General features: G+C 31.0%; 10 non-coding genes across 10 annotated transcripts; all 10 read left to right on the forward strand.

Moving 5' to 3' along the window:
• Nucleotides 1–4,336: 4,336 nt before the first annotated feature.
• TRNAR-UCG (transfer RNA arginine (anticodon UCG)) lies at nucleotides 4,337–4,409 on the forward strand. The gene has a single exon. It is a non-coding gene; the product is annotated as a tRNA-Arg (tRNA).
• A 441-nt stretch (nucleotides 4,410–4,850) lies between these two features.
• TRNAR-UCG (transfer RNA arginine (anticodon UCG)) lies at nucleotides 4,851–4,922 on the forward strand. The gene has a single exon. It is a non-coding gene; the product is annotated as a tRNA-Arg (tRNA).
• Nucleotides 4,923–5,808: 886 nt separating this feature from the next.
• TRNAR-UCG (transfer RNA arginine (anticodon UCG)) lies at nucleotides 5,809–5,881 on the forward strand. The gene has a single exon. It is a non-coding gene; the product is annotated as a tRNA-Arg (tRNA).
• An 886-nt stretch (nucleotides 5,882–6,767) lies between these two features.
• On the forward strand, nucleotides 6,768–6,840 carry TRNAR-UCG (transfer RNA arginine (anticodon UCG)). Its single transcript has one exon. It is a non-coding gene; the product is annotated as a tRNA-Arg (tRNA).
• An 886-nt stretch (nucleotides 6,841–7,726) lies between these two features.
• On the forward strand, nucleotides 7,727–7,799 carry TRNAR-UCG (transfer RNA arginine (anticodon UCG)). The gene has a single exon. It is a non-coding gene; the product is annotated as a tRNA-Arg (tRNA).
• Nucleotides 7,800–15,391: 7,592 nt separating this feature from the next.
• On the forward strand, nucleotides 15,392–15,464 carry TRNAR-UCG (transfer RNA arginine (anticodon UCG)). Its single transcript has one exon. It is a non-coding gene; the product is annotated as a tRNA-Arg (tRNA).
• An 886-nt stretch (nucleotides 15,465–16,350) lies between these two features.
• On the forward strand, nucleotides 16,351–16,423 carry TRNAR-UCG (transfer RNA arginine (anticodon UCG)). The gene has a single exon. It is a non-coding gene; the product is annotated as a tRNA-Arg (tRNA).
• An 886-nt stretch (nucleotides 16,424–17,309) lies between these two features.
• TRNAR-UCG (transfer RNA arginine (anticodon UCG)) lies at nucleotides 17,310–17,382 on the forward strand. The gene has a single exon. It is a non-coding gene; the product is annotated as a tRNA-Arg (tRNA).
• Nucleotides 17,383–22,096: 4,714 nt separating this feature from the next.
• TRNAR-UCG (transfer RNA arginine (anticodon UCG)) lies at nucleotides 22,097–22,169 on the forward strand. Its single transcript has one exon. It is a non-coding gene; the product is annotated as a tRNA-Arg (tRNA).
• An 886-nt stretch (nucleotides 22,170–23,055) lies between these two features.
• On the forward strand, nucleotides 23,056–23,128 carry TRNAR-UCG (transfer RNA arginine (anticodon UCG)). The gene has a single exon. It is a non-coding gene; the product is annotated as a tRNA-Arg (tRNA).
• Nucleotides 23,129–26,878: the final 3,750 nt, after the last annotated feature.

The following is a 26,878-nucleotide window of genomic DNA, read 5'->3' on the forward strand; positions in this document are numbered from 1 at the left end:
ATCCCTAATATTTTCATAATTCTTAAAAAACCTTTAGGAAAATGTAAGTGTTTACCTGTTAACTTGTTTGATTTTGGTAATCTGTGTTGCAAAGCAGTTCTTTGACCAAATTGATACTATAATGGTTATTTGCATATCTGCATATAAAAAATACATCTCACATGTTTAGAAGGAATCAGTGAAATCAGAACACCCATAGTTCAATGAGAAATTGCTCTAATGCCTACATCCCTAATCTTTTTATAAAACTTTATAGCATGCCTGTAGAAAAGTTAAGTTATTTCTCAGCTAAGTTAAGAATTTTACAAAATCTAGGCTATGTGAATGGTATACTTTGTAATGTTCACTCAACATAAATCACTAAAATATGTTGGATTTCATTTTGTAATTCATATGCAAGTTTTTCCAAAACATACCTCTAGAAAAAGCTTCTAAATTTTGAATGTTATACTTGAGGTTATTTTACCACACCTTCCACAGGTTCGACAATTTCGACATAGATGACAGCGTGGCATAATGGATGAGGCGTCTGACTTCTGATCAGAAGATTGGGGGTTCATGTCCCTTCATGGTCAAGTCATTCTTTTTGTCACTATTTGAAATCTTCAAACTCTGCATGAATTCAATGGATGACAATGTTGTAAAGAATGTACATTTCTAAATGTAATTCCCATAGGAAAATAAATACAACATAAACAATGATGTGCATGATGTACACATATTTATAGGTTTTTTAGGTTTTTGGTGCATAGTAAAAGGTATCCTTTTGGAAAATGTAAGTATTTACCTCTTAACTTGTTCAATTTTGGTAATCTGACTTGGAAAAAAATGTTTGACCACATTGATACAATAAAGGATATTACATATCTGCATATAAAAATTATATCTCACATGTTTAAAATGAATCATTGAAATCCAAACATCCATAGTCCAATGAGAAATTGCTATAAAGCCTACATCCCTAATATTTTCATAATTCTTAAAAAACCTTTAGGAAAATGTAAGTGTTTACCTGTTAACTTGTTTGATTTTGGTAATCTGTGTTGCAAAGCAGTTCTTTGACCAAATTGATACTATAATGGTTATTTGCATATCTGCATATAAAAAATACATCTCACATGTTTAGAAGGAATCAGTGAAATCAGAACACCCATAGTTCAATGAGAAATTGCTCTAATGCCTACATCCCTAATCTTTTTATAAAACTTTATAGCATGCCTGTAGAAAAGTTAAGTTATTTCTCAGCTAAGTTAAGAATTTTACAAAATCTAGGCTATGTGAAAGGTATACTTTGTAATGTTCACTCAACATAAATCACTAAAATATGTTGGATTTCATTTTGTAATTCATATGCAAGTTTTTCCAAAACATACCTCTAGAAAAAGCTTCTAAATTTTGAATGTTATACTTGAGGTTACTATTACCACACCTTCCACAGGTTCGACAATTTCGACATAGATGACAGCGTGGCATAATGGATGAGGTGTCTGACTTCTGATCAGAAGATTGAGGGTTCATGTCCCTTCATGGTCAAGTCATTCTTTTTGTCACTATTTGAAATCTTCAAACTCTGCATGAATTCAATGGATGACAATGTTGTAAAGAATGTACATTTCTAAATGTAATTCCCATAGGAAAATAAATACAACATAAACAATGATGTGCATGATGTACACATAGTTATAGGTTTTTTAGGTTTTTGGTGCATAGTAAAAGGTATCCTTTTGGAAAATGTAAGTATTTACCTCTTAACTTGTTCAATTTTGGTAATCTGACTTGGAAAAAAATGTTTGACCAAATTGATACAATAAAGGATATTACATATCTGCATATAAAAATTATATCTCACATGTTTAAAATGAATCATTGAAATCCGAACATCCATAGTCCAATGAGAAATTGCTATAAAGCCTACATCCCTAATATTTTCATAATTCTTAAAAAACCTTTAGGAAAATGTAAGTGTTTACCTGTTAACTTGTTTGATTTTGGTAATCTGTGTTGCAAAGCAGTTCTTTGACCAAATTGATACTATAATGGTTATTTGCATATCTGCATATAAAAAATACATCTCACATGTTTAGAAGGAATCAGTGAAATCAGAACACCCATAGTTCAATGAGAAATTGCTCTAATGCCTACATCCCTAATCTTTTTATAAAACTTTATAGCATGCCTGTAGAAAAGTTAAGTTATTTCTCAGCTAAGTTAAGAATTTTACAAAATCTAGGCTATGTGAAAGGTATACTTTGTAATGTTCACTCAACATAAATCACTAAAATATGTTGGATTTCATTTTGTAATTCATATGCAAGTTTTTCCAAAACATACCTCTAGAAAAAGCTTCTAAATTTTGAATGTTATACTTGAGGTTACTATTACCACACCTTCCACAGGTTCGCCAATTTCGACATAGATGACAGCGTGGCATAATGGATGAGGCGTCTGACTTCTGATCAGAAGATTGAGGGTTCGTGTCCCTTCATGGTCAAGTCATTCTTTTTGTCACTATTTGAAATCTTCAAACTCTGCATGAATTCAATGGATGACAATGTTGTAAAGAATGTACATTTCTAAATGTAATTCCCATAGGAAAATAAATACAACATAAACAATGATGTGCATGATGTACACATAGTTATAGGTTTTTTAGGTTTTTGGTGCATAGTAAAAGGTATCCTTTTGGAAAATGTAAGTATTTACCTCTTAACTTGTTCAATTTTGGTAATCTGACTTGGAAAAAAATGTTTGACCAAATTGATACAATAAAGGATATTTGCATATCTGCATATAAAAATTATATCTCACATGTTTAAAATGAATCATTGAAATCCGAACATCCATAGTCCAATGAGAAATTGCTACAAAGCCTACATCCCTAATATTTTCATAAAACTTAAAAAACCTTTAGGAAAATGTCAGTGTTTACCTGTTAACTTGTTTGATTTTGGTAATCTGTGTTGCAAAGCAATTCTTTGACCAAATTGATACTATAATGGTTATTTGCATATCTGCATATAAAAAATACATCTCACATGTTTAGAAGGAATCACTGAAATCAGAACAGCCATAGCTCAATAAGAAATTGCTCTAATGCCTACATCCCTAATCTTTTTATAAAACTTTATAGCATGCCTATAGAAAAGTTAAGTAATTTCTCAGCTAAGTTAAGGATTTTACAAAATCTAGGCTATGTGAAAGGTATACTTTGTAATGTTCACTCAACATAAATCACTAAAATATGTTGGATTTTATTTTGTAATTCATATGCAAGTTTTTCCAAAACATACCTCTAGAAAAAGCTTCTAAATTTTGAATGTTATACTTGAGGTTACTATTACCACACCTTCCACAGGTTCGACAATTTCGACATAGATGACAGCGTGGCATAATGGATGAGGCATCTGACTTCTGGTCAGAAGATTGAGGGTTCGTGTCCCTTCGTGGTCAAGTCGTTCTTTTTGTCACTATTTGAAATCTTCAAACTCTGCATGAATTCAATGGATGACAATGTTGTAAAGAATGTACATTTCTAAATGTAATTCCCATAGGAAAATAAATACAACATAAACAATGATGTGCATGATGTATACATAGTTATAGGTTTTTTAGGTTTTTGGTGCATAGTAAAAGGTATCCTTTTGGAAAATGTAAGTATTTACCTCTTAACTTGTTCAATTTTGGTAATCTGTGTTGGAAAAAAATCTTTGACCAAATTGATACAATAAAGGATATTTGCATATCTGCATATAAAAATTATATCTCACATGTTTAAAATGAATCATTGAAATCCGAACATCCATAGTCCAATGAGAAATTGCTATAAAGCCTACATCCCTAATATTTTCATAAAACTTAAAAAACCTTTAGGAAAATGTCAGTGTTTACCTGTTAACTTGTTTGATTTTGGTAATCTGTGTTGCAAAACAATTCTTTGACCAAATTGATACTATAATGGTTATTTGCATATCTGCATATAAAAAATACATCTCACATGTTTAGAAGGAATCAGTGAAATCAGAACAGCCATAGCTCAATGAGAAATTGCTCTTATGCCTACATCCCTAATCTTTTTATAAAACTTTATAGCATGCCTATAGAAAAGTTAAGTTATTTCTCAGCTAAGTTAAGGATTCTACAAAATCTAGGCTATGTGAAAGGTATACTTTGTAATGTTCACTCAACATAAATCACTAAAATATGTTGGATTTCATTTTGTAATTCATATGCAAGTTTTTCCAAAACATATATCTAGAAAAAACTTCTAAATTTTGAATGTTATACTTGAGGTTACTATTACCACACCTTCCACAGGTTCGACAAATTCTATAAAGATGACTGCGTGGCCTAATGGATAAGGCGTCTGACTTCGGATCAGAAGATTGAGGGTTCGAGTCCCTTCGTGGTCGAGTATTTCATTTTGTCACAATTTGAAATCTTCAAACTCTGCATGAATTCAATGGATGACAATGTTATTTGCATATCTGCATATAAAAAATACATCTCACATGTTTAGAAGGAATCAGTGAAATCAGAACAGCCATAGCTCAATGAGAAATTGCTCTTATGCCTACATCCCTAATCTTTTTATAAAACTTTATAGCATGCCTATAGAAAAGTTAAGTTATTTCTCAGCTAAGTTAAGGATTTTACAAAATCTAGGATATGTGAAAGGTATACTTTGTAATGTTCACTCAACATAAATCACTAAAATATGTTGGATTTCATTTTGTATTTCATATGCAAGTTTTTCCAATACATATATCTAGAAAAAACTTCTAAATTTTGAATGTTATACTTGAGGTTACTTTTACCACACCTTCCACAGGTTCGACACCTTCTATAAAGATGACCGCGTGGCCTAATGATAAGGCGTCTGACTTCGGATCAGAAGATTGAGGGTTCGAGTCCCTTCGTGGTCGAGTCTTTCATTTTGTCACAATTTGAAATCTTCAAACTCTGCATGAATTCAATGGATGACAATGTTGTAAAGAATGTACATTTCTAAATGTAATTCCCATAGGAAAATAAATACAACATAAACAATGATGTGCATGATGTACACATAGTTATAGTTTTTTTAGGTTTTTGGTGCATAGTAAAAGGTATCCTTTTGGAAAATGTAAGTATTTACCTGTTAACTTGTTCAATTTTCGTAATCTGTGTTGGAAAAAAATCTTTGACCAAATTGATACAATAAAGGATATTTGCATATCTGCATATAAAAATTATATCTCACATGTTTAAAATGAATCATTGAAATCCGAACATCCATAGTCCAATGAGAAATTTCTATAAAGCCTACATCCCTAATATTTTCATAAAACTTAAAAAACCTTTAGGAAAATGTCAGTGTTTACCTGTTAACTTGTTTGATTTTGGTAATCTGTGTTGCAAAACAATTCTTTGACCAAATTGATACTATAATGGTTATTTGCATATCTGCATATAAAAAATACATCTCACATGTTTAGAAGGAATCAGTGAAATCAGAACAGCCATAGCTCAATGAGAAATTGCTCTTATGCCTACATCCTTAATCTTTTTATAAAACTTTATAGCATGCCTATAGAAAAGTTAAGTTATTTCTCAGCTAAGTTAAGGATTCTACAAAATCTAGGCTATGTGAAAGGTATACTTTGTAATGTTCACTCAACATAAATCACTAAAATATGTTGGATTTCATTTTGTAATTCATATGCAAGTTTTTCCAATACATATATCTAGAAAAAACTTCTAAATTTTGAATGTTATACTTGAGGTTACTTTTACCACACCTTCCACAGGTTCGACACCTTCTATAAAGATGACCGCGTGGCCTAATGGATAAGGCGTCTGACTTCGGATCAGAAGATTGAGGGTTCGAGTCCCTTCGTGGTCGAGTCTTTCATTTTGTCACAATTTGAAATCTTCAAACTCTGCATGAATTCAATGGATGACAATGTTGTAAAGAATGTACATTTCTAAATGTAATTCCCATAGGAAAATAAATACAACATAAACAATGATGTGCATGATGTACACATAGTTATAGTTTTTTTAGGTTTTTGGTGCATAGTAAAAGGTATCCTTTTGGAAAATGTAAGTATTTACCTGTTAACTTGTTCAATTTTGGTAATCTGTGTTGGAAAAAAATCTTTGACCAAATTGATACAATAAAGGATATTTGCATATCTGCATATAAAAATTATATCTCACATGTTTAAAATGAATCATTGAAATCCGAACATCCATAGTCCAATGAGAAATTGCTATAAAGCCTACATCCCTAATATTTTCATAAAACTTAAAAAACCTTTAGGAAAATGTCAGTGTTTACCTGTTAACTTGTTTGATTTTGGTAATCTGTGTTGCAAAACAATTCTTTGACCAAATTGATACTATAATGGTTATTTGCATATCTGCATATAAAAAATACATCTCACATGTTTAGAAGGAATCAGTGAAATCAGAACAGCCATAGCTCAATGAGAAATTGCTCTTATGCCTACATCCCTAATCTTTTTATAAAACTTTATAGCATGCCTATAGAAAAGTTAAGTTATTTCTCAGCTAAGTTAAGGATTCTACAAAATCCAGGCTATGTGAAAGGTATACTTTGTAATGTTCACTCAACATAAATCACTAAAATATGTTGGATTTTATTTTGTAATTCATATGCAAGTTTTTCCAAAACATACCTCTAGAAAAAGCTTCTAAATTTTGAATGTTATACTTGAGGTTACTTTTACCACACCTTCCACAGGTTCGACACCTTCTATAAAGATGACCGCGTGGCCTAATGGATAAGGCGTCTGACTTCGGATCAGAAGATTGAGGGTTCGAGTCCCTTCGTGGTCGAGTCTTTCATTTTGTCACAATTTGAAATCTTCAAACTCTGCATGAATTCAATGGATGACAATGTTGTAAAGAATGTACATTTCTAAATGTAATTCCCATAGGAAAATAAATACAACATAAACAATGATGTGCATGATGTACACATAGTTATAGTTTTTTTAGGTTTTTGGTGCATAGTAAAAGGTATCCTTTTGGAAAATGTAAGTATTTACCTGTTAACTTGTTCAATTTTGGTAATCTGTGTTGGAAAAAAATCTTTGACCAAATTGATACAATAAAGGATATTTGCATATCTGCATATAAAAATTATATCTCACATGTTTAAAATGAATCATTGAAATCCGAACATCCATAGTCCAATGAGAAATTGCTATAAAGCCTACATCCCTAATATTTTCATAAAACTTAAAAAACCTTTAGGAAAATGTCAGTGTTTACCTGTTAACTTGTTTGATTTTGGTAATCTGTGTTGCAAAACAATTCTTTGACCAAATTGATACTATAATGGTTATTTGCATATCTGCATATAAAAAATACATCTCACATGTTTAGAAGGAATCAGTGAAATCAGAACAGCCATAGCTCAATGAGAAATTGCTCTTATGCCTACATCCCTAATCTTTTTATAAAACTTTATAGCATGCCTATAGAAAAGTTAAGTTATTTCTCAGCTAAGTTAAGGATTCTACAAAATCCAGGCTATGTGAAAGGTATACTTTGTAATGTTCACTCAACATAAATCACTAAAATATGTTGGATTTTATTTTGTAATTCATATGCAAGTTTTTCCAAAACATACCTCTAGAAAAAGCTTCTAAATTTTGAATGTTATACTTGAGGTTACTATTACCACACCTTCCACAGGTTCGACAACTTCTATAAAGATGACCGCGTGGCCTAATGGATAAGACGTCTGACTTCGGATCAGAAGATTGAGGGTTCGAGTCCCTTCGTGGTCGAGTCTTTCATTTTGTCACAATTTGAAATCTTCAAACTCTGCATGAATTCAATGGATGTCAATGTTGTAAAGAATGTACATTTCTAAATGTAATTCCCATAGGAAAATAAATACAACATAAACAATGATGTGCATGATGTACACATAGTTATAGTTTTTTTAGGTTTTTGGTGCATAGTAAAAGGTATCCTTTTGGAAAAGGTAAGTATTTACCTGTTAACTTGTTCAATTTTGGTAATCTGTGTTGGAAAAAAATCTTTGACCAAATTGATACAATAAAGGATATTACATATCTGCATATAAAAATTATATCTCACATGTTTAAAATGAATCATTGAAATCCGAACATCCATAGTCCAATGAGAAATTGCTATAAAGCCTACATCCCTTATATTTTCATAATTCTTAAAAAACCTTTAGGAAAATGTAAGTGTTTACCTGTTAACTTGTTTGATTTTGGTAATCTGTGTTGCAAAGCAGTTCTTTGACCAAATTGATACTATAATGGTTATTTGCATATCTGCATATAAAAAATACATCTCACATGTTTAGAAGGAATCAGTGAAATCAGAACACCCATAGTTCAATGAGAAATTGCTCTAATGCCTACATCCCTAATCTTTTTATAAAACTTTATAGCATGCCTGTAGAAAAGTTATGTTATTTCTCAGCTAAGTTAAGAATTTTACAAAATCTAGGCTATGTGAAAGGTATACTTTGTAATGTTCACTCAACATAAATCACTAAAATATGTTGGATTTCATTTTGTAATTCATATGCAAGTTTTTCCAAAACATACCTCTAGAAAAAGCTTCTAAATTTTGAATATTATACTTGAGGTTACTATTACCACACCTTCCACAGGTTCGACAATTTCGACATAGATGGCAGCGTGGCATAATGGATGAGGCGTCTGACTTCTGATCAGAAGATTGAGGGTTCGTGTCCCTTCATGGTCAAGTCATTCTTTTTGTCACTATTTGAAATCTTCAAACTCTGCATGAAATCAATGGATGACAATGTTGTAAAGAATGTACATTTCTAAATGTAATTCCCATAGGAAAATAAATGCAACATAAACAATGATGTGCATGATGTACACATAGTTATAGGTTTTTTAGGTTTTTGGTGCATAGTAAAAGGTATCCTTTTGGAAAATGTAAGTATTTACCTCTTAACTTGTTCAATTTTGGTAATCTGACTTGGAAAAAAATGTTTGACCAAATTGATACAATAAAGGATATTACATATCTGCATATAAAAATTATATCTCACATGTTTAAAATGAATCATTGAAATCCGAACATCCATAGTCCAATGAGAAATTGCTATAAAGCCTACATCCCTAATATTTTCATAATTCTTAAAAAACCTTTAGGAAAATGTAAGTGTTTACCTGTTAACTTGTTTGATTTTGGTAATCTGTGTTGCAAAGCAGTTCTTTGACCAAATTGATACTATAATGGTTATTTGCATATCTGCATATAAAAAATACATCTCACATGTTTAGAAGGAATCAGTGAAATCAGAACAGCCATAGCTCAATGAGAAATTGCTCTTATGCCTACATCCCTAATCTTTTTATAAAACTTTATAGCATGCCTATAGAAAAGTTAAGTTATTTCTCAGCTAAGTTAAGGATTCTACAAAATCCAGGCTATGTGAAAGGTATACTTTGTAATGTTCACTCAACATAAATCACTAAAATATGTTGGATTTTATTTTGTAATTCATATGCAAGTTTTTCCAAAACATACCTCTAGAAAAAGCTTCTAAATTTTGAATGTTATACTTGAGGTTACTATTACCACACCTTCCACAGGTTCGACAACTTCTATAAAGATGACCGCGTGGCCTAATGGATAAGACGTCTGACTTCGGATCAGAAGATTGAGGGTTCGAGTTCCTTCGTGGTCGAGTCTTTCATTTTGTCACAATTTGAAATCTTCAAACTCTGCATGAATTCAATGGATGTCAATGTTGTAAAGAATGTACATTTCTAAATGTAATTCCCATAGGAAAATAAATACAACATAAACAATGATGTGCATGATGTACACATAGTTATAGTTTTTTTAGGTTTTTGGTGCATAGTAAAAGGTATCCTTTTGGAAAAGGTAAGTATTTACCTGTTAACTTGTTCAATTTTGGTAATCTGTGTTGGAAAAAAATCTTTGACCAAATTGATACAATAAAGGATATTACATATCTGCATATAAAAATTATATCTCACATGTTTAAAATGAATCATTGAAATCCGAACATCCATAGTCCAATGAGAAATTGCTATAAAGCCTACATCCCTTATATTTTCATAATTCTTAAAAAACCTTTAGGAAAATGTAAGTGTTTACCTGTTAACTTGTTTGATTTTGGTAATCTGTGTTGCAAAGCAGTTCTTTGACCAAATTGATACTATAATGGTTATTTGCATATCTGCATATAAAAAATACATCTCACATGTTTAGAAGGAATCAGTGAAATCAGAACACCCATAGTTCAATGAGAAATTGCTCTAATGCCTACATCCCTAATCTTTTTATAAAACTTTATAGCATGCCTGTAGAAAAGTTATGTTATTTCTCAGCTAAGTTAAGAATTTTACAAAATCTAGGCTATGTGAAAGGTATACTTTGTAATGTTCACTCAACATAAATCACTAAAATATGTTGGATTTCATTTTGTAATTCATATGCAAGTTTTTCCAAAACATACCTCTAGAAAAAGCTTCTAAATTTTGAATATTATACTTGAGGTTACTATTACCACACCTTCCACAGGTTCGACAATTTCGACATAGATGGCAGCGTGGCATAATGGATGAGGCGTCTGACTTCTGATCAGAAGATTGAGGGTTCGTGTCCCTTCATGGTCAAGTCATTCTTTTTGTCACTATTTGAAATCTTCAAACTCTGCATGAAATCAATGGATGACAATGTTGTAAAGAATGTACATTTCTAAATGTAATTCCCATAGGAAAATAAATGCAACATAAACAATGATGTGCATGATGTACACATAGTTATAGGTTTTTTAGGTTTTTGGTGCATAGTAAAAGGTATCCTTTTGGAAAATGTAAGTATTTACCTCTTAACTTGTTCAATTTTGGTAATCTGACTTGGAAAAAAATGTTTGACCAAATTGATACAATAAAGGATATTACATATCTGCATATAAAAATTATATCTCACATGTTTAAAATGAATCATTGAAATCCGAACATCCATAGTCCAATGAGAAATTGCTATAAAGCCTACATCCCTAATATTTTCATAATTCTTAAAAAACCTTTAGGAAAATGTAAGTGTTTACCTGTTAACTTGTTTGATTTTGGTAATCTGTGTTGCAAAGCAGTTCTTTGACCAAATTGATACTATAATGGTTATTTGCATATCTGCATATAAAAAATACATCTCACATGTTTAGAAGGAATCAGTGAAATCAGAACACCCATAGTTCAATGAGAAATTGCTCTAATGCCTACATCCCTAATCTTTTTATAAAACTTTATAGCATGCCTATAGAAAAGTTAAGTTATTTCTCAGCTAAGTTAAGGATTTTACAAAATCTAGGCTATGTGAAAGGTATACTTTGTAATGTTCACTCAACATAAATCACTAAAATATGTTGGATTTTATTTTGTAATTCATATGCAAGTTTTTCCAAAACATACCTCTAGAAAAAGCTTCTAAATTTTGAATGTTATACTGGAGGTTACTATTACCACACCTTCCACAGGTTCGACAATTTCGACATAGATGACAGCGTGGCATAATGGATGAGGCATCTGACTTCTGATCAGAAGATTGAGGGGTCATGTCCCTTCGTGGTCAAGTCATTCTTTTTGTCACTATTTGAAATCTTCAAACTCTGCATGAATTCAATGGATGACAATGTTGTAAAGAATGTACATTTCTAAATGTAATTCCCATAGGAAAATAAATGCAACATAAACAATGATGTGCATGATGTACACATAGTTATAGGTTTTTTAGGTTTTTGGTGCATAGTAAAAGGTATCCTTTTGGAAAATGTAAGTATTTACCTCTTAACTTGTTCAATTTTGGTAATCTGACTTGGAAAAAAATGTTTGACCAAATTGATACAATAAAGGATATTACATATCTGCATATAAAAATTATATCTCACATGTTTAAAATGAATCATTGAAATCCGAACATCCATAGTCCAATGAGAAATTGCTATAAAGCCTACATCCCTAATATTTTCATAATTCTTAAAAAACCTTTAGGAAAATGTAAGTGTTTACCTGTTAACTTGTTTGATTTTGGTAATCTGTGTTGCAAAGCAGTTCTTTGACCAAATTGATACTATAATGGTTATTTGCATATCTGCATATAAAAAATACATCTCACATGTTTAGAAGGAATCAGTGAAATCAGAACACCCATAGTTCAATGAGAAATTGCTCTAATGCCTACATCCCTAATCTTTTTATAAAACTTTATAGCATGCCTATAGAAAAGTTAAGTTATTTCTCAGCTAAGTTAAGGATTTTACAAAATCTAGGCTATGTGAAAGGTATACTTTGTAATGTTCACTCAACATAAATCACTAAAATATGTTGGATTTTATTTTGTAATTCATATGCAAGTTTTTCCAAAACATACCTCTAGAAAAAGCTTCTAAATTTTGAATGTTATACTGGAGGTTACTATTACCACACCTTCCACAGGTTCGACAACTTCTATAAAGATGACCGCGTGGCCTAATGGATAAGACGTCTGACTTCGGATCAGAAGATTGAGGGTTCGAGTCCCTTCGTGGCTGAGTCTTTCATTTTGTCACAATTTGAAATCTTCAAACTCTGCATGAATTCAATGGATGTCAATGTTGTAAAGAATGTACATTTCTAAATGTAATTCCCATAGGAAAATAAATACAACATAAACAATGATGTGCATGATGTACACATAGTTATAGTTTTTTTAGGTTTTTGGGGCATAGTAAAAGGTATCCTTTTGGAAAAGGTAAGTATTTACCTGTTAACTTGTTCAATTTTGGTAATCTGTGTTGGAAGAAAATCTTTGACCAAATTGATACAATAAAGGATATTACATATCTGCATATAAAAATTATATCTCACATGTTTAAAATGAATCATTGAAATCCGAACATCCATAGTCCAATGAGAAATTGCTATAAAGCCTACATCCCTAATATTTTCATAATTCTTAAAAAACCTTTAGGAAAATGTAAGTGTTTACCTGTTAACTTGTTTGATTTTGGTAATCTGTGTTGCAAAGCAGTTCTTTGACCAAATTGATACTATAATGGTTATTTGCATATCTGCATATAAAAAATACATCTCACATGTTTAGAAGGAATCAGTGAAATCAGAACACCCATAGTTCAATGAGAAATTGCTCTAATGCCTACATCCCTAATCTTTTTATAAAACTTTATAGCATGCCTGTAGAAAAGTTAAGTTATTTCTCAGCTAAGTTAAGAATTTTACAAAATCTAGGCTATGTGAAAGGTATACTTTGTAATGTTCACTCAACATAAATCACTAAAATATGTTGGATTTCATTTTGTAATTCATATGCAAGTTTTTCCAAAACATACCTCTAGAAAAAGCTTCTAAATTTTGAATGTTATACTTGAGGTTACTATTACCACACCTTCCACAGGTTCGATAATTTCGACATAGATGACAGCGTGGCATAATGGATGAGGCGTCTGACTTCTGATCAGAAGATTGAGGGTTCGTGTCCCCCATGGTCAAGTCATTCTTTTTGTCACTATTTGAAATCTTCAAACTCTGCATGAATTCAATGGATGACAATGTTATAAAGAATGTACATTTCTAAATGTAATTCCCATAGGAAAATAAATACAACATAAACAATGATGTGCATGATGTACACATAGTTATAGGTTTTTTAGGTTTTTGGTGCATAGTAAAAGGTATCCTTTTGGAAAATGTAAGTATTTACCTCTTAACTTGTTCAATTTTGGTAATCTGACTTGGAAAAAAATGTTTGACCAAATTGATACAATAAAGGATATTTGCATATCTGCATATAAAAATTATATCTCACATGTTTAAAATGAATCATTGAAATCCGAACATCCATAGTCCAATGAGAAATTGCTATAAAGCCTACATCCCTAATATTTTCATAAAACTTAAAAAACTTTTAGGAAAATGTCAGTGTTTACCTGTTAACTTGTTTGATTTTGGTAATCTGTGTTGCAAAGCAATTCTTTGACCAAATTGATACGATAATGGTTATTTGCATATCTGCATATAAAAAATACATCTCACATGTTTAGAAGGAATCACTGAAATCAGAACAGCCATAGCTCAATGAGAAATTGCTCTAATGCCTACATCCCTAATCTTTTTATAAAACTTTATAGCATGCCTATAGAAAAGTTAAGTTATTTCTCAGCTAAGTTAAGGATTTTACAAAATCTAGGCTATGTGAAAGGTATACTTTGTAATGTTCACTCAACATAAATCACTAAAATATGTTGGATTTTATTTTGTAATTCATATGCAAGTTTTTCCAAAACATACCTCTAGAAAAAGCTTCTAAATTTTGAATGTTATACTTGAGGTTACTATTACCACACCTTCCACAGGTTCTACAATTTCGACATAGATGACAGCGTGGCATAATGGATGAGGCGTCTGACTTCTGATCAGAAGATTGAGGGTTCGTGTCCCTTCGTGGTCAAGTCGTTCTTTTTGTCACTATTTGAAATCTTCAAACTCTGCATGAATTCAATGGATGACAATGTTGTAAAGAATGTACATTTCTAAATGTAATTCCCATAGGAAAATAAATACAACATAAACAATGATGTGCATGATGTATACATAGTTATAGGTTTTTTAGGTTTTTGGTGCATAGTAAAAGGTATCCTTTTGGAAAATGTAAGTATTTACCTGTTAACTTGTTCAATTTTGGTAATCTGTGTTGGAAAAAAATCTTTGACCAAATTGATACAATAAAGGATATTTGCATATCTGCATATAAAAATTATATCTCACATGTTTAAAATGAATCATTGAAATCCGAACATCCATAGTCCAATGAGAAATTGCTATAAAGCCTACATCCCTAATATTTTCATAAAACTTAAAAAACCTTTAGGAAAATGTCAGTGTTTACCTGTTAACTTGTTTGATTTTGGTAATCTGTGTTGCAAAACAATTCTTTGACCAAATTGATACTATAATGGTTATTTGCATATCTGCATATAAAAAATACATCTCACATGTTTAGAAGGAATCAGTGAAATCAGAACAGCCATAGCTCAATGAGAAATTGCTCTTATGCCTACATCCCTAATCTTTTTATAAAACTTTATAGCATGCCTATAGAAAAGTTAAGTTATTTCTCAGCTAAGTTAAGGATTCTACAAAATCTAGGCTATGTGAAAGGTATACTTTGTAATGTTCACTCAACATAAATCACTAGAATATGTTGGATTTCATTTTGTAATTCATATGCAAGTTTTTCCAAAACATATATCTAGAAAAAACTTCTAAATTTTGAATGTTATACTTGAGGTTACTATTACCACACCTTCCACAGGTTCGACAAATTCTATAAAGATGACTGCGTGGCCTAATGGATAAGGCGTCTGACTTCGGATCAGAAGATTGAGGTTTCGAGTCCCTTCGTGGTCGAGTCTTTCATTTTGTCACAATTTGAAATCTTCAAACTCTGCATGAATTCAATGGATGACAATGTTGTAAAGAATGTACATTTCTAAATGTAATTCCCATAGGAAAATAAATACAACATAAACAATGATGTGCATGATGTATACATAGTTATAGGTTTTTTAGGTTTTTGGTGCATAGTAAAAGGTATCCTTTTGGAAAATGTAAGTATTTACCTGTTAACTTGTTCAATTTTGGTAATCTGTGTTGGAAAAAAATCTTTGACCAAATTGATACAATAAAGGATATTTGCATATCTGCATATAAAAATTATATCTCACATGTTTAAAATGAATCATTGAAATCCGAACATCCATAGTCCAATGAGAAATTGCTATAAAGCCTACATCCCTAATATTTTCATAAAACTTAAAAAACCTTTAGGAAAATGTCAGTGTTTACCTGTTAACTTGTTTGATTTTGGTAATCTGTGTTGCAAAACAATTCTTTGACCAAATTGATACTATAATGGTTATTTGCATATCTGCATATAAAAAATACATCTCACATGTTTAGAAGGAATCAGTGAAATCAGAACAGCCATAGCTCAATGAGAAATTGCTCTTATGCCTACATCCCTAATCTTTTTATAAAACTTTATAGCATGCCTATAGAAAAGTTAAGTTATTTCTCAGCTAAGTTAAGGATTCTACAAAATCTAGGCTATGTGAAAGGTATACTTTGTAATGTTCACTCAACATAAATCACTAGAATATGTTGGATTTCATTTTGTAATTCATATGCAAGTTTTTCCAAAACATATATCTAGAAAAAACTTCTAAATTTTGAATGTTATACTTGAGGTTACTATTACCACACCTTCCACAGGTTCGACAAATTCTATAAAGATGACTGCGTGGCCTAATGGATAAGGCGTCTGACTTCGGATCAGAAGATTGAGGTTTCGAGTCCCTTCGTGGTCGAGTCTTTCATTTTGTCACAATTTGAAATCTTCAAACTCTGCATGAATTCAATGGATGACAATGTTGTAAAGAATGTACATTTCTAAATGTAATTCCCATAGGAAAATAAATACAACATAAACAATTATGTGCATGATGTACACATAGTTATAGTTTTTTTAGGTTTTTGGTGCATAGTAAAAGGTATCCTTTTGGAAAAGGTAAGTATTTACCTGTTAACTTGTTCAATTTTGGTAATCTGTGTTGGAAAAAAATCTTTGACCAAATTGATACAATAAAGGATATTTGCATATCTGCATATAAAAATTATATCTCACATGTTTAAAATGAATCATTGAAATCCGAACATCCATAGTCCAATGAGAAATTGCTATAAAGCCTACATCCCTAATATTTTCATAAAACTTAAAAAACCTTTAGGAAAATGTCAGTGTTTACCTGTTAACTTGTTTGATTTTGGTAATCTGTGTTGCAAAGCAATTCTTTGACCAAATTGATACTATAATGGTTATTTGCATATCTGCATATAAAAAATACATCTCACATGTTTAGAAGGAATCAGTGAAATCAGAACAGCCATAGCTCAATGAGAAATTGCTCTTATGCCTACATCCTTAATCTTTTTATAAAACTTTATAGCATGCCTATAGAAAAGTTAAGTTATTTCTCAGCTAAGTTAAGGATTTTACAAAATCTAGGCTATGTGAAAGGTATACTTTGTAATGTTCACTCAACATAAATCACTAAAATATGTTGGATTTCATTTTGTAATTCATATGCAAGTTTTTCCAATACATATATCTAGAAAAAACTTCTAAATTTTGAATGTTATACTTGAGGTTACTTTTACCACACCTTCCACAGGTTCGACAACTTCTATAAAGATGACCGCGTGGCCTAATGGATAAGGCGTCTGACTTCGGATCAGAAGATTGAGGGTTCGAGTCCCTTCGTGGTCGAGTTTTGTCACAATTTGAAATCTTCAAACTCTGCATGAATTCAATGGATGACAATGTTGTAAAGAATGTACATTTCTAAATGTAATTCCCATAGGAAAATAAATACAACATAAACAATGATGTGCATGATGTACACATAGTTATAGTTTTTTTAGGTTTTTGGTGCATAGTAAAAGGTATCCTTTTGGAAAATGTAAGTATTTACCTGTTAACTTGTTCAATTTTGGTAATCTGTGTTGGAAAAAAATCTTTGACCAAATTGATACAATAAAGGATATTTGCATATCTGCATATAAAAATTATATCTCACATGTTTAAAATGAATCATTGAAATCCGAACATCCATAGTCCAATGAGAAATTGCTATAAAGCCTACATCCCTAATATTTTCATAAAACTTAAAAAACCTTTAGGAAAATGTCAGTGTTTACCTGTTAACTTGTTTGATTTTGGTAATCTGTGTTGCAAAACAATTCTTTCACCAAATTGATACTATAATGGTTATTTGCATATCTGCATATAAAAAATACATCTCACATGTTTAGAAGGAATCAGTGAAATCAGAACACCCATAGTTCAATGAGAAATTGCTCTAATGCCTACATCCCTAATCTTTTTATAAAACTTTATAGCATGCCTGTAGAAAAGTTATCGTTATTTCTCAGCTAAGTTAAGAATTTTACAAAATCTAGGCTATGTGAAAGGTATACTTTGTAATGTTCACTCAACATAAATCACTAAAATATGTTTGATTTCATTTTGTAATTCATATGCAAGTTTTTCCAAAACATACCTCTAGAAAAAGCTTCTAAATTTTGAATGTTATACTTGAGGTTACTATTACCACACCTTCCACAGGTTCGACAATTTCGACATAGATGACAGCGTGGCATAATGGATGAGGTGTCTGACTTCTGATCAGAAGATTGAGGGTTTGTGTCCCTTCATGGTCAAGTCATTCTTTTTGTCACTATTTGAAATCTTCAAACTCTGCATGAATTCAATGGATGACAATGTTGTAAAGAATGTACATTTCTAAATGTAATTCCCATAGGAAAATAAATACAACATAAACAATGATGTGCATGATGTACACATAGTTATAGTTTTTGGAGGTTTTTGGTGCATAGTAAAAGGTATCCTTTTGGAAAATGTAAGTATTTACCTGTTAACTTGTTCAATTTTGGTAATCTGTGTTGGAAAAAAATCTTTGACCAAATTGATACAATAAAGGATATTTGCATATCTGCATATAAAAATTATATCTCACATGTTTAAAATGAATCATTGAAATCCGAACATCCATAGTCCAATGAGAAATTGCTATAAAGCCTACATCCCTAATATTTTCATAAAACTTAAAAAACCTTTAGGAAAATGTCAGTGTTTACCTGTTAACTTGTTTGATTTTGGTAATCTGTGTTGCAAAACAATTCTTTGACCAAATTGATACTATAATGGTTATTTGCATATCTGCATATAAAAAATACATCTCACATGTTTAGAAGGAATCAGTGAAATCAGAACAGCCATAGCTCAATGAGAAATTGCTCTTATGCCTACATCCCTAATCTTTTTATAAAACTTTATAGCATGCCTATAGAAAAGTTAAGTTATTTCTCAGCTAAGTTAAGGATTCTACAAAATCTAGGCTATGTGAAAGGTATACTTTGTAATGTTCACTCAACATAAATCACTAAAATATGTTGGATTTTATTTTGTAATTCATATGCAAGTTTTTCCAAAACATACCTCTAGAAAAAGCTTCTAAATTTTGAATGTTATACTGGAGGTTACTATTACCACACCTTCCACAGGTTCGACAACTTCTATAAAGATGACCGCGTGGCCTAATGGATAAGACGTCTGACTTCGGATCAGAAGATTGAGGGTTCGAGTCCCTTCGTGGCTGAGTCTTTCATTTTGTCACAATTTGAAATCTTCAAACTCTGCATGAATTCAATGGATGTCAATGTTGTAAAGAATGTACATTTCTAAATGTAATTCCCATAGGAAAATAAATACAACATAAACAATGATGTGCATGATGTACACATAGTTATAGTTTTTTTAGGTTTTTGGGGCATAGTAAAAGGTATCCTTTTGGAAAAGGTAAGTATTTACCTGTTAACTTGTTCAATTTTGGTAATCTGTGTTGGAAGAAAATCTTTGACCAAATTGATACAATAAAGGATATTACATATCTGCATATAAAAATTATATCTCACATGTTTAAAATGAATCATTGAAATCCGAACATCCATAGTCCAATGAGAAATTGCTATAAAGCCTACATCCCTAATATTTTCATAATTCTTAAAAAACCTTTAGGAAAATGTAAGTGTTTACCTGTTAACTTGTTTGATTTTGGTAATCTGTGTTGCAAAGCAGTTCTTTGACCAAATTGATACTATAATGGTTATTTGCATATCTGCATATAAAAAATACATCTCACATGTTTAGAAGGAATCAGTGAAATCAGAACACCCATAGTTCAATGAGAAATTGCTCTAATGCCTACATCCCTAATCTTTTTATAAAACTTTATAGCATGCCTGTAGAAAAGTTAAGTTATTTCTCAGCTAAGTTAAGAATTTTACAAAATCTAGGCTATGTGAAAGGTATACTTTGTAATGTTCACTCAACATAAATCACTAAAATATGTTGGATTTCATTTTGTAATTCATATGCAAGTTTTTCCAAAACATACCTCTAGAAAAAGCTTCTAAATTTTGAATGTTATACTTGAGGTTACTATTACCACACCTTCCACAGGTTCGATAATTTCGACATAGATGACAGCGTGGCATAATGGATGAGGCGTCTGACTTCTGATCAGAAGATTGAGGGTTCGTGTCCCCCATGGTCAAGTCATTCTTTTTGTCACTATTTGAAATCTTCAAACTCTGCATGAATTCAATGGATGACAATGTTATAAAGAATGTACATTTCTAAATGTAATTCCCATAGGAAAATAAATACAACATAAACAATGATGTGCATGATGTACACATAGTTATAGGTTTTTTAGGTTTTTGGTGCATAGTAAAAGGTATCCTTTTGGAAAATGTAAGTATTTACCTCTTAACTTGTTCAATTTTGGTAATCTGACTTGGAAAAAAATGTTTGACCAAATTGATACAATAAAGGATATTTGCATATCTGCATATAAAAATTATATCTCACATGTTTAAAATGAATCATTGAAATCCGAACATCCATAGTCCAATGAGAAATTGCTATAAAGCCTACATCCCTAATATTTTCATAAAACTTAAAAAACTTTTAGGAAAATGTCAGTGTTTACCTGTTAACTTGTTTGATTTTGGTAATCTGTGTTGCAAAACAATTCTTTGACCAAATTGATACGATAATGGTTATTTGCATATCTGCATATAAAAAATACATCTCACATGTTTAGAAGGAATCACTGAAATCAGAACAGCCATAGCTCAATGAGAAATTGCTCTAATGCCTACATCCCTAATCTTTTTATAAAACTTTATAGCATGCCTATAGAAAAGTTAAGTTATTTCTCAGCTAAGTTAAGGATTTTACAAAATCTAGGCTATGTGAAAGGTATACTTTGTAATGTTCACTCAACATAAATCACTAAAATATGTTGGATTTTATTTTGTAATTCATATGCAAGTTTTTCCAAAACATACCTCTAGAAAAAGCTTCTAAATTTTGAATGTTATACTTGAGGTTACTATTACCACACCTTCCACAGGTTCGACAATTTCGACATAGATGACAGCGTGGCATAATGGATGAGGCGTCTGACTTCTGATCAGAAGATTGAGGGTTCGTGTCCCTTCGTGGTCAAGTCGTTCTTTTTGTCACTATTTGAAATCTTCAAACTCTGCATGAATTCAATGGATGACAATGTTGTAAAGAATGTACATTTCTAAATGTAATTCCCATAGGAAAATAAATACAACATAAACAATGATGTGCATGATGTATACATAGTTATAGGTTTTTTAGGTTTTTGGTGCATAGTAAAAGGTATCCTTTTGGAAAATGTAAGTATTTACCTGTTAACTTGTTCAATTTTGGTAATCTGTGTTGGAAAAAAATCTTTGACCAAATTGATACAATAAAGGATATTTGCATATCTGCATATAAAAATTATATCTCACATGTTTAAAATGAATCATTGAAATCCGAACATCCATAGTCCAATGAGAAATTGCTATAAAGCCTACATCCCTAATATTTTCATAAAACTTAAAAAACCTTTAGGAAAATGTCAGTGTTTACCTGTTAACTTGTTTGATTTTGGTAATCTGTGTTGCAAAACAATTCTTTGACCAAATTGATACTATAATGGTTATTTGCATATCTGCATATAAAAAATACATCTCACATGTTTAGAAGGAATCAGTGAAATCAGAACAGCCATAGCTCAATGAGAAATTGCTCTTATGCCTACATCCCTAATCTTTTTATAAAACTTTATAGCATGCCTATAGAAAAGTTAAGTTATTTCTCAGCTAAGTTAAGGATTCTACAAAATCTAGGCTATGTGAAAGGTATACTTTGTAATGTTCACTCAACATAAATCACTAGAATATGTTGGATTTCATTTTGTAATTCATATGCAAGTTTTTCCAAAACATATATCTAGAAAAAACTTCTAAATTTTGAATGTTATACTTGAGGTTACTATTACCACACCTTCCACAGGTTCGACAAATTCTATAAAGATGACTGCGTGGCCTAATGGATAAGGCGTCTGACTTCGGATCAGAAGATTGAGGTTTCGAGTCCCTTCGTGGTCGAGTCTTTCATTTTGTCACAATTTGAAATCTTCATACTCTGCATGAATTCAATGGATGACAATGTTGTAAAGAATGTACATTTCTAAATGTAATTCCCATAGGAAAATAAATACAACATAAACAATTATGTGCATGATGTACACATAGTTATAGTTTTTTTAGGTTTTTGGTGCATAGTAAAAGGTATCCTTTTGGAAAAGGTAAGTATTTACCTGTTAACTTGTTCAATTTTGGTAATCTGTGTTGGAAAAAAATCTTTGACCAAATTGATACAATAAAGGATATTTGCATATCTGCATATAAAAATTATATCTCACATGTTTAAAATGAATCATTGAAATCCGAACATCCATAGTCCAATGAGAAATTGCTATAAAGCCTACATCCCTAATATTTTCATAAAACTTAAAAAACCTTTAGGAAAATGTCAGTGTTTACCTGTTAACTTGTTTGATTTTGGTAATCTGTGTTGCAAAGCAATTCTTTGACCAAATTGATACTATAATGGTTATTTGCATATCTGCATATAAAAAATACATCTCACATGTTTAGAAGGAATCAGTGAAATCAGAACAGCCATAGCTCAATGAGAAATTGCTCTTATGCCTACATCCCTAATCTTTTTATAAAACTTTATAGCATGCCTATAGAAAAGTTAAGTTATTTCTCAGCTAAGTTAAGGATTTTACAAAATCTAGGCTATGTGAAAGGTATACTTTGTAATGTTCACTCAACATAAATCACTAAAATATGTTGGATTTCATTTTGTAATTCATATGCAAGTTTTTCCAATACATATATCTAGAAAAAACTTCTAAATTTTGAATGTTATACTTGAGGTTACTTTTACCACACCTTCCACAGGTTCGACAACTTCTATAAAGATGACCGCGTGGCCTAATGGATAAGGCGTCTGACTTCGGATCAGAAGATTGAGGGTTCGAGTCCCTTCGTGGTCGAGTTTTGTCACAATTTGAAATCTTCAAACTCTGCATGAATTCAATGGATGACAATGTTGTAAAGAATGTACATTTCTAAATGTAATTCCCATAGGAAAATAAATACAACATAAACAATGATGTGCATGATGTACACATAGTTATAGTTTTTTTAGGTTTTTGGTGCATAGTAAAAGGTATCCTTTTGGAAAATGTAAGTATTTACCTGTTAACTTGTTCAATTTTGGTAATCTGTGTTGGAAAAAAATCTTTGACCAAATTGATACAATAAAGGATATTTGCATATCTGCATATAAAAATTATATCTCACATGTTTAAAATGAATCATTGAAATCCGAACATCCATAGTCCAATGAGAAATTGCTATAAAGCCTACATCCCTAATATTTTCATAAAACTTAAAAAACCTTTAGGAAAATGTCAGTGTTTACCTGTTAACTTGTTTGATTTTGGTAATCTGTGTTGCAAAACAATTCTTTCACCAAATTGATACTATAATGGTTATTTGCATATCTGCATATAAAAAATACATCTCACATGTTTAGAAGGAATCAGTGAAATCAGAACACCCATAGTTCAATGAGAAATTGCTCTAATGCCTACATCCCTAATCTTTTTATAAAACTTTATAGCATGCCTGTAGAAAAGTTATCGTTATTTCTCAGCTAAGTTAAGAATTTTACAAAATCTAGGCTATGTGAAAGGTATACTTTGTAATGTTCACTCAACATAAATCACTAAAATATGTTTGATTTCATTTTGTAATTCATATGCAAGTTTTTCCAAAACATACCTCTAGAAAAAGCTTCTAAATTTTGAATGTTATACTTGAGGTTACTATTACCACACCTTCCACAGGTTCGACAATTTCGACATAGATGACAGCGTGGCATAATGGATGAGGTGTCTGACTTCTGATCAGAAGATTGAGGGTTTGTGTCCCTTCATGGTCAAGTCATTCTTTTTGTCACTATTTGAAATCTTCAAACTCTGCATGAATTCAATGGATGACAATGTTGTAAAGAATGTACATTTCTAAATGTAATTCCCATAGGAAAATAAATACAACATAAACAATGATGTGCATGATGTACACATAGTTATAGTTTTTTGAGGTTTTTGGTGCATAGTAAAAGGTATCCTTTTGGAAAATGTAAGTATTTACCTGTTAACTTGTTCAATTTTGGTAATCTGTGTTGGAAAAAAATCTTTGACCAAATTGATACAATAAAGGATATTTGCATATCTGCATATAAAAATTATATCTCACATGTTTAAAATGAATCATTGAAATCCGAACATCCATAGTCCAATGAGAAATTGCTATAAAGCCTACATCCCTAATATTTTCATAAAACTTAAAAAACCTTTAGGAAAATGTCAGTGTTTACCTGTTAACTTGTTTGATTTTGGTAATCTGTGTTGCAAAACAATTCTTTGACCAAATTGATACTATAATGGTTATTTGCATATCTGCATATAAAAAATACATCTCACATGTTTAGAAGGAATCAGTGAAATCAGAACAGCCATAGCTCAATGAGAAATTGCTCTTATGCCTACATCCCTAATCTTTTTATAAAACTTTATAGCATGCCTATAGAAAAGTTAAGTTATTTCTCAGCTAAGTTAAGGATTCTACAAAATCTAGGCTATGTGAAAGGTATACTTTGTAATGTTCACTCAACATAAATCACTAAAATATGTTGGATTTCATTTTGTAATTCATATGCAAGTTTTTCCAAAACATATATCTAGAAAAAACTTCTAAATTTTGAATGTTATACTTGAGGTTACTTTTACCACACCTTCCACAGGTTCGACAACTTCTATAAAGATGACCGCGTGGCCTAATGGATAAGACGTCTGACTTCGGATCAGAAGATTGAGGGTTCGAGTCCCTTCGTGGCTGAGTCTTTCATTTTGTCACAATTTGAAATCTTCAAACTCTGCATGAATTCAATGGATGTCAATGTTGTAAAGAATGTACATTTCTAAATGTAATTCCCATAGGAAAATAAATACAACATAAACAATGATGTGCATGATGTACACATAGTTATAGTTTTTTTAGGTTTTTGGTGCATAGTAAAAGGTATCCTTTTGGAAAAGGTAAGTATTTACCTGTTAACTTGTTCAATTTTGGTAATCTGTGTTGGAAGAAAATCTTTGACCAAATTGATACAATAAAGGATATTACATATCTGCATATAAAAATTATATCTCACATGTTTAAAATGAATCATTGAAATCCGAACATCCATAGTCCAATGAGAAATTGCTATAAAGCCTACATCCCTAATATTTTCATAATTCTTAAAAAACCTTTAGGAAAATGTAAGTGTTTACCTGTTAACTTGTTTGATTTTGGTAATCTGTGTTGCAAAGCAGTTCTTTGACCAAATTGATACTATAATGGTTATTTGCATATCTGCATATAAAAAATACATCTCACATGTTTAGAAGGAATCAGTGAAATCAGAACACCCATAGTTCAATGAGAAATTGCTCTAATGCCTACATCCCTAATCTTTTTATAAAACTTTATAGCATGCCTGTAGAAAAGTTAAGTTATTTCTCAGCTAAGTTAAGAATTTTACAAAATCTAGGCTATGTGAAAGGTATACTTTGTAATGTTCACTCAACATAAATCACTAAAATATGTTGGATTTCATTTTGTAATTCATATGCAAGTTTTTCCAAAACATACCTCTAGAAAAAGCTTCTAAATTTTGAATGTTATACTTGAGGTTACTATTACCACACCTTCCACAGGTTCGATAATTTCGACATAGATGACAGCGTGGCATAATGGATGAGGCGTCTGACTTCTGATCAGAAGATTGAGGGTTCGTGTCCCCCATGGTCAAGTCATTCTTTTTGTCACTATTTGAAATCTTCAAACTCTGCATGAATTCAATGGATGACAATGTTATAAAGAATGTACATTTCTAAATGTAATTCCCATAGGAAAATAAATACAACATAAACAATGATGTGCATGATGTACACATAGTTATAGGTTTTTTAGGTTTTTGGTGCATAGTAAAAGGTATCCTTTTGGAAAATGTAAGTATTTACCTCTTAACTTGTTCAATTTTGGTAATCTGACTTGGAAAAAAATGTTTGACCAAATTGATACAATAAAGGATATTTGCATATCTGCATATAAAAATTATATCTCACATGTTTAAAATGAATCATTGAAATCCGAACATCCATAGTCCAATGAGAAATTGCTATAAAGCCTACATCCCTAATATTTTCATAAAACTTAAAAAACTTTTAGGAAAATGTCAGTGTTTACCTGTTAACTTGTTTGATTTTGGTAATCTGTGTTGCAAAGCAATTCTTTGACCAAATTGATACTATAATGGTTATTTGCATATCTGCATATAAAAAATACATCTCACATGTTTAGAAGGAATCACTGAAATCAGAACAGCCATAGCTCAATGAGAAATTGCTCTAATGCCTACATCCCTAATCTTTTTATAAAACTTTATAGCATGCCTATAGAAAAGTTAAGTTATTTCTCAGCTAAGTTAAGGATTTTACAAAATCTAGGCTATGTGAAAGGTATACTTTGTAATGTTCACTCAACATAAATCACTAAAATATGTTGGATTTTATTTTGTAATTCATATGCAAGTTTTTCCAAAACATACCTCTAGAAAAAGCTTCTAAACTTTGAATGTTATACTTGAGGTTACTATTACCACACCTTCCACAGGTTCGACAATTTCGACA

The sequence above is a fragment of the Taudactylus pleione genome, unplaced genomic scaffold (genome assembly GCF_031769625.1).
Source record: "Taudactylus pleione unplaced genomic scaffold, aTauple2 ptg000612l, whole genome shotgun sequence".
In the NCBI taxonomy this organism is placed as follows: domain Eukaryota; kingdom Metazoa; phylum Chordata; class Amphibia; order Anura; family Myobatrachidae; genus Taudactylus; species Taudactylus pleione.